The following is a 15,671-nucleotide window of genomic DNA, read 5'->3' on the forward strand; positions in this document are numbered from 1 at the left end:
AGTTTTTCACTCTCTTTACACATTGTAGTTTTTGTTTTATTTGTGTTTGGAGGCAGGGATTTACTCACAATTTGTGGTTCTTCTCCGTCATTTACGTTTAGCTCCAAGTTCGTTTCCTCTTCGTTTAGCTGGACCGTCAGGTCAAGAAGTGACGAATTCCCCATTGAGCCTTGCTCATTTAGTTTGGAATTGTCAAGTTCGATTATAGTTTGTTCCATTTCTGAGTTACTGCCAACTGGGGCTTGAGGTGGCGCGTGGGTAGTTACAATCTTTTTCTGAGTCGAAGCAATTGCTTTTGGAGTTTTAAACATTGCTGGCGTTTTTAGATGTTCTTTGCTTTCCTTCCCGTTTTGAAGCGTAGAGTTTGTGCTTTGGCTTCTAACGGTTTGATTTGCCTTTGCACCTTGTGTTTGTGGATCCTTTATGTTTAAGGACAGAAGATGTTCTAACTGGGGGTTTTGCCTGTTTTCCCCACGATTTCTTGCAGTGGTTAGTATGGTAATTAAAGATTCAAGCCGGGTAAGCTTTGAGTCCCATTGTTTCTCTTTCTCCATGTTTTGTTGGTTTTAGGCAGTAATGAAACCTTCCAAAAATATTACTTTTGTATTCAGGGCCGAAGCAAGAGTTAAAGAATCCTTCATTGAATCGTTAATTGATTCATACAATTTTACAAAGGGTGCCAGCCCCACTGTTATGGCAGACATGATTGTGAGTAAGTCTGGCTTTTTTGTTGGCGTTTCTTTGGGAAGGTGGCCCACCATGTCACTTGATCTTCTATTTCTGACTGGTGTTGAGGTGTCTTTTAGAAAGTCATTATATGAAGACTGTCTTCCAGGTGGAGGGTCAGGTGGAAATATCTTTTGTCCATGCGTAACCAGCACAGGTGGAACGATTCTAGGAAGGGACTTATTCCCCAAATCCGGTTGGGCTGGTATTGGTGACAAAGTCTTTCTTTGGTTATTTACTTTCATTGGTGGGGAAATAGTTGATGGTATTAGAACATTTTCCTCCTGTCTGGCTCTCTCCGAATGATGTGGGGGGACGTCTTCATCGAGCAGATTTATTGTCTCTGTTTGAGCTCTCGTTCGACAATGGTTGATCCTGTTTCCTTGCACCTCCCTGTCACCTCGGCTGCTAAATAGTGGGGTGGTGGGGTTGCCACACTGGGCCTCAACTGCACTATGAGTGAAATCCGCTATTCTTTCACTTTGTTGCGCCACTGGAGGTAATTCCAGCGGAACATCGAGCATTTCTGCATCGGAAAGTTCGGTGTCTGTTTGTGGTATTCTCTTTGTTTGTTTAAAAAAGAATTCTTTGAGCGTGTGTGGTGTCGGAAGATTTTGAAAGGTGGATTTGACTGAGTCACATTTTTTTTGTTTCTGAATTGGAGCCCTTTTTAGTTGCTGGGAGCTATGCTCTAAATGTTCCCCCAGTTCCTTTCCACTCTTTCTTAATGATGCTCTTTTTTTTAATAGCGCCATTGCAATTTCTCTTTTCTGGGCATTTTGTCTATTTCTCTGGGTTGGGCGATCTGGGGTTGCGTCCGTGAACCCATTCTCAATAACAGGCAAGGAAGCCTTTTGCTGCGAGTCTTGGCTTTGCCACGCGGTGGCGGCGGAGAGAAGCTCCGTAGTTGCGTCGCCTGAGTTTAACACAGGCTGATGTTTGGCAGCAACAGCTTCTGCCTGTGAAAGAACTTGGTGGTCTTGGATATCTAATTTCTCGGCAAAGGTAGCGGGTGGCCCCATCACCCTCACCGATGGGGCAAAAGGGGCGTGGGAGCCACAAGCAAACGCTGCCACCGGCGCGGCGACCCGCAAGCTGAGATCAGCCGTGCAGGGTCCTACGACTCCGCTTGGCTCACTCTCACTTGCCGCAGCGGAGGCCTGCGGGGTGCCGACGGGCGATGGCGGCGGGCTCGTATTGCGCAGCGGCCTCCCAACGTCCAACCTTGGGTCTGTTTCAGCGAGCATGGCCTCGGATTGGGGAGGTAGCGGTGCCGGATACGATGTTTCACAGGAAACGTTAATAGAATCTTCCTCCGAGCTTTCACTCGTTGCGTTCTCCAAAGTACCGTAGGAAATGTCGTTTGATGTTTTCTGAGCGGTCCAAGGGCTTACGACCTTACAGGACGCTTTCTCAAGAGGGTTCTCGAGGTGGCTAAAGTTCGTTTGGATGGGGGGCACTGAGGGTCCTGAAGGTAGCGCTTTTTTCACTTGCATAATGCCAGAGTTAGCGTTCATTTCACGGTTTTTCTTTGCCGTGTAAATTTTACGGGATTCTTTCTGCTTCTCAGGGCATAGAAATGTGCTCCTCACTAGCCTACCAGATGGGCTTTTTACTTGGGGATAAAGGGTGGAAAGTTCCGAGTTATCTGTAACACTTTCAGGTCTAGGAAGTAGGGGGTCCACTTGCAAATCCATGCCTCCTTACCTCTTTGCTTCCGTAGACTGCTTCCTTACCATCCAACAAACAGCCGCACAACAGCCGATGGTCTTGACTCCACGGGGCTTAACGCCGCAAGGGTGGATGGCTCTGCCTCTTCAAGGTGTTCAAAGTCACGTGATACATCACGTGATTAGCACGGCCACGCCTCCTCCAGGCAGCACACGGGCACACGGGAACCAGCAACTGCTCCTTCCTTGCTCGCAGTGCTGGTGCTGGTGTGCACAGAAATAGACGTTTGTTCGTAAGCACAAAACTACTGCTTTGATGCAGCAACAGACCCCCCACGGGCGGATGGCTCTGCCTCTTCAAGGTGTTCAAAGTCACGTGATACGTCACGTGATTAGCACGGCCACGCCTCCTCCAGGTAGCACACGGGAACCAGCAAGTGCTCCTTCCTTGCTCGCAGTGCTGGTGCTGGTTTGCACAGAAACAGACGTTTGTTCGTAAGCACAAACCTACTGCTTTGATGCAGCAACAGACGCCCCTCGGGCGGATGGCTCTGCCTCTTCAAGGTGTTCAAAGTCACGTGATACGTCACGTGATTAGCACCGCCACGCCGCCTCCAGGCAGCACACAGGCACACAGGAACCAGCAAGTGCTCCTTCCTTGCTCACAGTGCTGGTGCTGGTGTGCACAGAAATAGACGTTTGTTCGTAAGCACAAAACTACTGCTTTGATGCAGCAACAGACGCCCCTCGGGCGGATGACTCTGCCTCTTCAAGGTGTTCAAAGTCACGTGATACGTCACGTGATGAGCACGGCCACGGGAACCAGCAAGTGCTCCTTCCTTGCTCGCAGTGCTGGTGCTGGTGTGCACAGAAATAGACGTTTGTTCGTAAGCACAAAACTACTGCTTTGATGCAGCAGCAGACCCCTATTTAGCGTGGCCCAGTTGGGGGTTAATGACGTTGCGTGCTGGGCCCTCGTCCATTTCCTGTGGCCATTCATCTGCCCATCAGGTGCCCTCTCCCTCTACAATTCCACCTTGGCCTAGAGCAGCAGAAGTGAGTGAAGTTCTAAACAACTTAAAACTAAGCAAATATGCCAGTCACAGCTGTAGTTAACGGGATGAGGGAACTGGACAACGTAGTGATGGTTAATATTAATAATCAAAGGACTAATCATGCTCTTTAGGAATGATGAAGGGGATGATGGGCATATGCTTAATGGAACAGTCTTGTAGGGTTTTCGTTGGCAACCTTCCTCTATCCTTGGCAGCTACATGGAACCGCCTGGGGATTTCCTCAGTTATCTTTGTGCAATGCTCTGATTTCTGAAGACGATGCTCCTGTGCAGCTGTATCTGCTCTTCTTTCACAGATCTGTTCTCCGTTTTCCTCAAGTCAGTCGGTTCTCCATTACTCCCTGTTCCGAGACTCGCTTCTTGAAATGGCTGTCTTTCATGTGTCGCTGCTGCCTCATCTACTTTGCTGGAGCTGTGTCTCAGGCGGTGGCTACTGTCAGCAGTGAACAGTGTTCAGTACTAAATCCACATTCTCACTTCCTTCACAAAGTTGTGTGTCCTATCCTTGGGCTGGGGGCTCCGTTACCCAGCCACACCACCCAGAGGATGAGAATGAGTTAAGTAAATGCCACTCGCTACAGGGGCCGCAGCACTCATGAAACCTGCTTCCCACTTCCAGTTTCTGGACTGACTTTGATTTGCATGGGCTTTTGCAATAATATATGTCTATGTAAAGGGTGCAGATATACGCCCACTTGGTGAGGGCTGGACCAATCAAGGTTTTTACTAGGGAGTGCATCCACAAAATTAGCAGTCAATGAAAACGGGGTAACCTACTACTGAATTTAAATCAATATTGAGGCTGAGATAGCTACTGTGCAACCCCTAGAGGGGGGGAAAAGTAGACGGGGGGGCCTCGGGACATTGGTATACAACTGGTAATACAATGGGCATGAAGGGTCAGAACACAATAACGTCACCAAATGGAACACATTTATAATTAAACAAAGTAATGATGACTTATTGAGCACACAAGAATGGCTGCAGAACCAAAGCACTGATTACTGACGCAAGGGATTCCGGGTAGAACTTGGTTTTCAGTAAAAATGAATTGACAGAATACAGTGCAAGGGAAATGCAGATAATGTATGTACAGTGTGGCAGAATAACATGCAAAGTAAATGCATATGATATACACAAGGCAGAGAAATGTGCAATGAAAATGCAAATGATATACAGCAAGGCAGAGTAACAGCACTTTACCCTGACATGGGCAAGATGATATGGAAGTAGTATTCACACATTTCAATGTGGAAAACATTAAATCAGGTTGAATATTACACAGGCAGAATACATGCAGACAGTTCAAAATATGCAGGGGATATTATTTGTACAGATGCAGCTGAAACTGTCCGAATGCAATACTGTACAATTTAACTTCAACAGGGACCCTGAATCACCTTCCTTTGGTAAAGCCACACACAATGGGCCTCATTAAGAGGTCTGCGGTAACCCGCTGGTGCAACCAATGGGTTGCCGCCGACCTCGTAACACCGTCTTCGGCACCTAGCTTCCGGGTGCCACCGGAACATTACAAGTCCCGACGGACCGGGACGCTAGGTGCCGGAAAATGTTAGTCCCCATTCCCATGGGACTCCGTGGGAATGGGTTCATAGAAGCACTGGCACCGTCACTAACGGCGCCGTTGCTTCTGTGATGAGTCTGCCTACCGGGGCCGCTGCACCGGGCAGGGTCAGACGTGTCGGGCGCTGAAGCCCCGGCAGGCAGAATCGTAGTGTGGCGGTCCGGAAAGAAGGGTGCCGGTAAGCTTACTGGCACCCTTGTTTCTGGACCCCCACACTCATAATGAGGCCCAATGTATTAAGACTTGCACACAAGATCATTCTTAGCAGAACACACCGCATATTTTTGAAACTGTCACTAGGCATCACTGATAATTATAAAGTGCATTAGATATTTCACACTAGGAAAACACAGCTTTAAAATATATGTGCCCATGGGTAGCTATGCTGCGGATCTGAGTAACTTCATATACTTCCAAAATCAACACAGAACAAGTGAATCCACCCTAAACCCCTCATATTATGCACCCACAACATGAATACTGTTGTTCAGGATGTGTAGCTTATCGGGATTATCCAAACGGTACCTACCAGGAGGGAATACTGGCCAGGTAAACGGCTAAGGGTTAATTTAGGGTGTGTAGGGCAGGCTGAGTGAAGCTCTGACGCAGCTCCTTCCCACAGAATGAGGAAGGAATTTACTGTGCCCCTGGCAATCCTGAGACCCTTTCTATGTCCTCTGGTCTTCGGACACTGCAGCCAGCAAGGTGTGGCGAAGAGCAGTCACAGCAACCTTCCTTCTCTTTACAGTTACTGGGGCTGGAGAGCTCCAGTTCACAGGTCACTCAGCAGTAGTGGCAGTGTCGTGGATCTTCTCCCTCACTTCTCTCCAGTTCTCAGGCTCTCCCACAGACTGGCTGCACATCAGGGGATGTGGCTACCTCACTTGAGTCCCCACAACAGCAATCAAGCATGGGTGCAGGATAAGGCAAGACACAGGTCAAAACACAGACCAACAAGGCCTCAGGACAAGGTCTAACACATAGCACAACTAAATGCAAGAACAGGCTCACTGGGCGAGGATCTGAAAACTACAAGGTGACACAGCAACAGTCTCCTTTCGAAGGGACAAGATAAGCGTACCAAATCAGGGCATGGCTAGCTTTTCAAGGGTTGGAGAACAAACTAAGGACATGTGCAGGGGGGTTCAGGAGGGATGTACCAAGTACCACATTGGGGTGAGGGTGCAATAACTCTACATATTTGACACAAAGGCCCTCATTACGATACTGGCGCTAAACCATGGTGCTATTTGCACCATGGTTGGTGCCGGTATCGTAACGAGTCCGCCAATTTTCAATTGGGAATTACCACCCCATTCCAAGGTTGGCGGGGCGGTAATTCCCCATTGAACATTGGCCCTTCCCTATTCCCATTTTTGCCCCATAGGGCTCAATGGGACTGGGGAAGGTGCTAAGTACGGTACCGCAAATTGCGGTACCGTACTTAGCACCAAGGTCCCTTTGCGGGTCCCTACTTTAACGGCTGGTCTAGACCAGCCATTCAGGTCGGGTCCCGCAAAGGGACCTCGTAGTAAGGCGCTAAGTGTTTAACGGCGCCGCAGCCTTTTACGGCGCCGTTAAACACTTAGCGGCAGGGTCCTAATGAAGGCCAAAGTATATAATTGGAAAGCTGGTGAAATAACAGTGACACTGCAATTAAAATTATATAAACCTACACGGGCGCAAAAGAGTTACACAATGTTTTATAATAAAATAAAGTTAATTAATTAAAATATCCACACATGCCAGGTGCGCCTTCAGGATAGTGGGCCTTATTACAAGCTTGCCGGTGTGGGGAAAAAAGTGAAGGTAATTCTGTTACTTGGTGGTAATTCTGCCGATTTTTGCAGGGAAAGTGGAGGATCTATCTCCAAGTTCATGTTGGAGGTACCTCCTCCACTTTACCTCAAAGAATCAGTGAAATTACCACCCGGTAATTCCACTGGTGGTAATACTGCAGAAAATCCCCAATGATAAAATGGGGATTCACACTGCCAAACGACCACTTGTAATCTGGTGGTATTACCGCCAGGGGTAATACCACCCGTAGTAATTCTGCCAGACCAAGTGGTAGTAGCGGTAACGCCATTTGGTGGTATCTCTGTGGTATTACCGCTGAGATGCCACCAAACTCGCAATGAGCCCAAGTGTCAGTTCAGAGAAAGGGTCATCCTACTCCTCCCCCTCCAGATGCCAGGAAGCCTGAAAAAGAAAGAACAGGAGAACAATAGGTTGCAGGAAAAATTTGTTGCATCATAAGAGTTAAATATAAGCTGGCAAACCAACAAACGCAGGGCAAAGTGGGGACTGAGGAGGCTTTGTGGCTTTGAGGGATTTCAGAGTTCCAACCTGTGGAAAATTTCAGCTGTGCTGAGTCATTGTCCATTGAAACACATTGCTATCCTTCAAAGGCATAGGTGTTCATATAGGTCAAAGCAAATTTAAAGTACACTATTTCTCACAATTCTGCTAATCTGAAAACACAGCTGTTGCTGCCCAAATAAATGGCTGCTTTGTTAACTGCTTTTGCCTGACTTCGGTTTCAGACTGTCCATATTGGTACACTGTCATGAAATCATGGTCATTGTGGTCCTCCTGGAAGCTGTCACTGAGGTTCACGGGCACCATTTTGCCTTCCAACATGGCACGCTGCTGCTCCATACAGAAGCAATCAGAGTGATGTAGTGTTCCGGGGAAACACACGCCGGCTGCTGATTGCAGCTCGCATTTACTTATTCAGAACACCAACACGGAGGACTGTTAGATACATAAATCGCTTGCCACGCTTGTTATGCTTGTATTTAAATATAATATTTATTCTTGGTCAAAGAGTCCCCAGGTGGTTGGGACCTCCATTAGCAGAACCGCCTCCCGTATGATTCTCAAACGCATCGTTCGAGAATCACACGGAACGCGAACATGCACACGGAACATTAATACATTACATGGAACATAAATACATCATAACATCTCCCCTTCTACACTTTTCAGAAAGGAAAAATAAAGACAAGGTGGTGAATGGGAAGAAAAAAAAAAGAAAGAAGAATAAAGAACATATATGTAGGACCTAGTGATTAACGAAACAACCATGACCAATTCATCAATTAACATATTTGAACAAAATCACACTAACTAAAAGTTCCATAACATGAATATACTAATTGGTTGTACTAAATATTTTGCAAAGGAAAGGATATAATAATTGTTGTTGCACTCCTTGAGTCATTTAGTTTACAGCAGTTCTGACTCTATAACTCTTCTAGTAGTAAATAAAATCATCTTGAAACTTCCACACGATTTTTCTGTTCCTTGATGACATAAGATTACTTTCCAGCATCTCCCCGGGACACTCTTGCACTACTTCTTCTTGCATGTTATCCACTTTTCCTGCCGGTATGATGTCATCACAAGACCACTTCTTGCCGTCCTCTAAAAACACAGATTTGTCCGAACATCTCATCACTCTTAGCGGAGGTCGATACTTGGATTCCCCTTTCATCACCTTCTTTGGCTCTTTTACTCTGATCCAATGTCCTTCCCTGACTTTGTTTTCTGACACATGTTTCTTGGTATCATAGTATCTCTTATATTCTTCTTGCCTTGTCCTTACTTTCCTCATAATGTCCTCCAACTTGATTATTTTATTTTTCTTTGAAACAAGCCATGCAGGTCTAAATCTGTTGGTGGCTGTTCTTCCTCTCATTAGTGTAAACTGTTCTTCCTCAGTCACTGAGTGTGGAGTGACTCTATACGTGTTTCATGCCTCCTTGAGTGTTTCCTTCCAAGGCAACTTATTGACTACTTCTAATTGAATGACACCTTTTATAAAACCATTCATCCTTTCGACCAACCCATTGGCCCTAGGATGATAAAGTGCTGTCGTTTTGTGGGTGATGGTTCTTTCCTTCAAGAAATTATGCACCTCACAGGACATAAATTGAGCACCATTGTCCGATATCAATTCTTTTGGGTCACCTTCCCTGTTGAAAACTTCCTCTAAGAAGTTCACCACTTTCCATGCCGTGACTGTTCCCTCTGCCACATCCACTAACACTATGAAGTAGATTTTTTGAGGCTCTAGAACCTCAAATGGACCCATTATGTCAATGGCCAATTTAGACCATACAGAACCTGGCACTTCCACAGGTTGTAAAGGTGTGTTTTGTGTTCTCTTTCCTTTATCACTTACCGCATAGGCAGTGCAATCTTTAACTAATGTCTCTAACTCGTTCCACATATTGGGCCACCAGTATGCTTCTATCACCCTTCTCTTGGTTAAGCTTCTACCCACATGGCCTTCATGGGCAATTCTCATTATCCTTTCCCTCAACATTGATGGGGAATTATGCGATCACCTCTGTAAACGCATGTGTTGTCACTGGAAATCTCATCTTTTATCTTCTCCCACCACTTGATGCACACGTCAACATCTTTCCAATTGCTCTCAATGGCCTTTCTTAGATATCTTTGTTCTGTATCATCTTCCGTTGCAGTGATCCACTCTTCCTTAGAAAAACCTGGGTTTATGTGTGCAATAATACATTCCACACCTTGTTCCTCTGTCAGCTCATCATCACTCAAGTGGTTACCACCCTCACAATCCCACGGTAGTCTAGAAAAACAATCTGCAACTACATTGGTCTTTCCTGGTGTGTGTCTCACCCTAATAATATATTGCATAATATCTAATGTCCACCTCCTTATTCGTGGTGATGTCAGATGCAGATTTTTTTAATTCAAGACATAAACGAGTGGTTTGTGATCAGTCTTCAGATCAACAGAAATACCTCAAATGAGTCCTCTGAAATGTTCCAATATCCATTTAACTCCCAGTGCTTCTCTCTTGATTGTTGAATAATTTTTTTCAGCACCTCTCAATATTCTAGATGCGAAAGCAATTGGGACTACTGCACCTTCATGTACTTGCTGAGGACACCCCCTAAACTGATGTTGCTGGCATCCACTGAGATCATGGTCTTGGCATTGTGATCAAATATCTTTAGAGTTGGGGCTTTGTTTATCAGATTCTTCATTTGGTCGAACTCCATTTTACATCCATCTGACCATGTAAGCCTTATTCTTTTGCACAGAATAGTGATCAATAAACTTCGAGTAATATTCAGTTAAACCCAAAAAACTCCAAAGCTGATCCTTATTATTAGGTTCTGGAATATTCAAAATGGTGTTCACTGAAGCTTCCTCGGGCTTAATCCCATCAGCATATATGCAATGACCCAAGTATGTCACTTCACTTTTTTTATCTTACACTTTTCTATTTTGAGGGTAAGGCCTTTTTCTTGAATGACCTGTAAAACACCCAAAAATGTTGCATTATGTTAATCTTCTGACATTGCTGATATAAGTATGTCATCCTGAAAAAAATGCACTCCTTGGAGGCCACTAAACAGTTGATGCATCAACCTTTGAAAGACAGCAGCTGCTGATGCCGGCCCAAACGACATCCTCTTATACCAAAATGCACCCAACGGGGTGATGAAAGAGGTTAGATGTCTTGAATCTTCTTCCAATACCACTTGATGGTAAGCTGAAGATAGGTTTAGTGTTGTGAAATATTTTGCTGGCTTCATCGTAGTGAGCATTTCTCCTATGTTCGGCAATGGGTGTCGATCTATCCATATGTTACTATTAAGATCTCTCAAGTCCACACACATCCTGATTGATCCATCTGGTTTTTGAAGGATGACAATCAGGGACAACCATTCTGAGCTTTCAATTGGTTCTATTATGTCTTGCTCACATAATCTCGTCAACTCCTTCTGTAAAGCCTCTCTTGTTCCTATTGGTATGTTTCTCATTTTGTGAACTACAGGTCTGGCACCCCTCCTCAGTATGATCCTATGCTTAAAATATATTAAAGTGCCAATGGTGTCGTTAAATACTCTTGGAAAATGTTCTGCTAAATTTTCAGCAGTGTTACAACTGTGTTTTGTGATGCTCAGGATGGCTACATCCTCACCTGGATGTATCCTAATTTGTAAGGCGGCTTGTTCCCACCATTCCACTATAGAGAAACTGTTTTCAGATACATATAATTAGCAGTAAGTCTTTCTCCCTTTGAAATTCAAATGCACCCATGTGTACCCTATGATGTTAATTGGTGTCTTGCCGTAACCAGTTGCTCTCACTCTCATCATATGCAAGTCTTCCATCTTTCCTTCCAAGTCTTTGAGAAACGTTTGTACATCCACCATGGTGTATGGAGAACCAGTGTCAACTGTCACATGAAGTGACACTCCATTTATTAACATGGGCACCGATGGACCTACTGCTCCTTCGGTTGGTGTAAAAGCTAAAATCTGCACTTCATCTTCAATTCCATCTGTGACTGACAATAGGCTACTGGGACCACCTATTTCCTCTAGACTAGAGCCTTCATACTGGCCATGTTGCCTCTCCCAAAGCGATAATTATCTCTCTTGTAATCCACCATTGAAACGTGGGTTTGCTCTGCCCCTACCTCTGATGTTTCGGAATACCTTACCAAAATTACCAATTTGTCCTCATCTGTAGCACTCTGCCGAGAATGCTGGACAATCTTTCTCATTGTTCATATGTCTGTACCAGCCACACTTGTAGCACCTTCCTTGCATTCTGTTCACAGTTTCCTTTTCTTTTCTAGCATTCATGCCAAAATCAGCTCTGGCCATTTTCTTTACTATGGCAATCAATGCCTCTTCATTTTTATTGTGGTTTTCATCGTATTTCACTGGACACATTTCACTTCATTTCCCTCCATCTTATTCTGTATTTCTGCAGTGGAAAGTATTGTCACTATAGATTGGTTTTCCTAGTACTCCGTGTCATTTGTTTAAATGAGCAGTGTTGATTATTTAATTATCAGATCTGTTGTGGGGGGGCTCATTCACACCAACGCACACTTGCACAATCTCGCAGGCAATGATACGCGGGAGCCGGGTTAACTGCAACCTACTTTATTCGCAAGCCGGCGGGAATTGCCGGACCCTTTTCCTGTCCCGCCCCTTCCCCCGTGACGTCCCATCTGGAAAGTCATGTCCTTTGGGCCTTAACGAAGGCCCGCCCACATAACGTTGTGGACGATCTGACATCTCCCCCTTTTTTAACAGATGAGCCGCGCGGCTTTCCTTCTTACCCCATTTCCTCGATGAGTCGCATTGGCTTCATGCGGCTCCTCTGGGGTCGTGGCGCCCGGCTTGGGGTTGGTCGTTCCCTGTCGGGAGTTGGGAGGTGTGCCTCGCCTCCTGACTCTTCTCCATCTCCTTGGTACGCTTCTTCTTGTGGTCTGTCTTCATCACTGTCTCTGTCCATTGTCCATTGCCTTCCCTGCGTCGGTCTGACACGCTTGAAGTGTGAGCTGTTCCTGGTCACCACGGAGCAGTCGTCCCTCTGTGCTGTGACCATGGTGCCCCGCTTGTGTGTTATGACGAGGGGGGTGGGTGCAAAGGTGGCTTCCTCCTTGCGATTTTTGGGTTGCCTGAGCCATACTTCGTCTCCTGGCTGCATCACACTTTCCCGAGCTCTTCTCTTCCTGTCCGTGATTTCTTTTGTTTTTGCTTTCCTCGCAGTGCCATTTGCTTTCGCTTCTTGTTCAAGCAGCGTCAGTTCTTGTGGTCTGGGGTCCTCCGGCAGTCTCGTGGTGATCGGCCTCCGCAACATCAGATCAGCTGGGCTCACTCATGTCGTGCTGTGCGGTGTGTGCCTGTACTCCCGGAGTAGCTGGTTAAGGGCCTGCTCGAACGGCTTATTTTGAACATGGGCGATTTGTAGGGTTCTTTTTATGTTGGCCATGAATCTTTTGACCATGCCATTGGCCTGGGGCCATCGGGGTGTTATTCGTCGATGTTGAAATCCCATGTACTTTGCAAATCTCTGGAAGTCCTGGCTTATGAATGTGGGGCCATTATCTGACTTTATGACTTTGGGGATCCCATATGTCGAGAGCATTCTGTCAAGTGCCGGGATGACGCTCGATGTGGCGCTGCTTTCCACTATCTGCGCGTCCGGATATTTTGAATGTTCATCTATGAGTACGACCACGTGAGTTCCGTTGCTCAGTGGACCAAATAGGTCTACCGCTAGCTCCTCCCATACTTTGTTCGGTAGCGGTGACGACTGTAAGGGGTTAGGATGAGGCGGTGGCGCCACTTGTGCACAGATGTGGCAGTGCCCTACGATGGTATCAACCAGGTGGTCAAGGTGTGGGAACCAGGCTTTCTGGCGAAGGAGGCGCTTCGTGGCGATTACTCCTCTATGTCCTTCATGGGCTAGGTGCACTATCCTTTCTCTGAGAGTTCTCGGGATGACTACCTTGCAGCCCTTCAGGATCACATTGACTTCTACTACCATTAGTTCGTCCTTTACCTGGTCCAATGACTTGACGTCCTCGCGTGTCGTCTCTGATTCTCCTCTTGCCTGTTGTCTCATGAGGGTTGACTTGTCTGTCACCAGGCAGTGTCTCGCAATTCGAAGTGCTGGGTCTATCTCCGACTGTGCCGACAGTTCAGCCCATCCCACGGGCAGCGGTTGCAGATGGTGAATTATGTAATTTATGTATGTGTCCGCTATGTATGGTCGGGATGCGGTGGAGGGCAGAGGGTGCCTAGAGAGATAATGTGCAGGGTTTTCCTCTTTCCCTGGGCGGTGAATTATTTGGAATCTGTAATCCTGCAGTCGCAGGCCCCACCTGGCGATCCTTGGTGGCATCCTAGCCTTTGGGCTCCCATAGATGGTGAGTAGCGCCTGATGGTCGGTGATGACAGTGAACTCCTTGCCAAACAGAAAGAGATGAAAGTACTCACACGCCCAGACTACCGCCAGGCTTTCTTTTTCTGCTTGTGAGTATGCCTGCTCCGTCCTGGTCAGGCTCCGGCTGGCGTATGCCACCACGTGGGTGACGTGCGGTTCTCCGGGGTCTCTTTGTGTGAAAATGGCGCCGAGTCCCAAGGGGCTGGTGTCTACGATCAGTTCAGTGGTACGGTTGGCATCAAAGTATGCCATGTCCTCTGCTTGTGATATGGCTTTCCTTATGGCTTCAAATGCATCTTGGCACTCCTTTGACCATATAAACGGTGTGTCCTTGCAAGTGAGCAAGCGTACAGGGTTGCTGACGGTGGCATGGTCTTTCAGATATCTGGAGCAGCAGCTGGCTAGGCCAAGAAACGATCTCAGGTCTGTGGTGTTAATTGGGGGCGTGGCCGAGTTGAGAGCTACCACTTTCTCTGGATCGGGTCTCATGCCCTTGTCCAAGAAGACGTGTCCGAAAAATCGCAGCGATCCTTTCGAGAATTCGCACTTCGTTTTATTCAATGTTAATCCTGCCTCAGTCAGTGCTTGGCAGATTCTGTGAAGCGCTATATCTTTTTTTTTTTTTTTTTTATTTATTTGTTTTTGGTTTTAAAAGAAAACCTTTACAAAAGAATAGTGCATTTCCTTAGATAAAATTACGGACGGTTCTCGGAAACCAGGGAATAACTTCCTGCGATTTGCCGTAGACTAGAACGTCATCCGAATAATTTAGACAGTTAGGGACATGCCTGATTACTTTGTGAATTTCCTCTTGGAATATTTCAGCGGCGGAGGAAATGCCAAAACTGAGTCTTTTGTACTGGAACAAATCGAGATGGGTAACAAATGTAGTAATGTACCGGGATTCAGGCGCGATTTCGATTTGGTGGTAGCCTTTTGTGAGGTCGAGTTTTGAAAAGACCCTTGCACCATGGAGCAAGAGAATCATGTCGGTGATTCGGGGCGCCTGATGCCTCTCTCTTTCGATGGCGGTGTTGGCCCTGCGCATGTCTACATACAGGCGTATGGATCCCTCAGGTGACTTCTTGGGGACGGGGACGATGGGGGAGACTCAAGGCGTGGGCCCTGTTGCTGGTTCTATGACATTTAGTTTGTTAAGTTTGTCCAGTTCTTCTTCCACCTGCCTTTGAATGTCGAACGGTATCCCTCGGTAGTGTTGGGCTATAGGCTTTACCTGAGGGTTTATGTGCAGGTGCACCTTCCTGTTTCGCAGTTTGCCGAGGCCGGTGAACATTTTGGGGAATGATTGTTCAATAGTGTCCGGTTTGGCAAAGTACTTGTGCGCCATCAGATGATATAGGATGTGCACGAGTCCCATGTCTACTGCGGTTCGGAAACTTAGGATGCATCCTCTGTTTGCAGTATGTATAGTGGAATCTTTGCGGTGTGTTCTTTGTGTGTGCACCAAGCCTTGATCATTCCTTTGCACGGCAGGGGGGTCGTGGACCCGTAGGGGTATATGTCTACTGTGGCTTTCTTGATTTTTGGTTGAGGAACCAGTGATTGGTATGCTCTTTCGCTGATGATGTTGACCGTTGCTCCAGTGTCTATCAGGAATTTTTGTGTGGTATTGTTTACCTGGAGTGTCAGTATAGGGCTATGTTGGGTGGCGGCCGTGTTGTCTTTCAGCGCCCATACGTATCCTTTCCTTCTTTGATCATCCTCAGATGATGGGGTGTCACTGCTGGTGGGGGAGCGGGTTTCAACGTATCTTACGAATCTTCTTCTGTGCGAGCGTCTTGTGTCTTCCGATGAGCGCTTGTCTTCATGAGTGTATCTGCTTTTGCGGTCACTGTCCTCTTTTCTGTAG

Source organism: Ambystoma mexicanum, chromosome 4q (assembly GCF_040938575.1).
Source record: "Ambystoma mexicanum isolate Mex_15411 chromosome 4q, UKY_AmexF1_1, whole genome shotgun sequence".
NCBI classification, from domain to species: Eukaryota; Metazoa; Chordata; class Amphibia; order Caudata; family Ambystomatidae; genus Ambystoma; species Ambystoma mexicanum.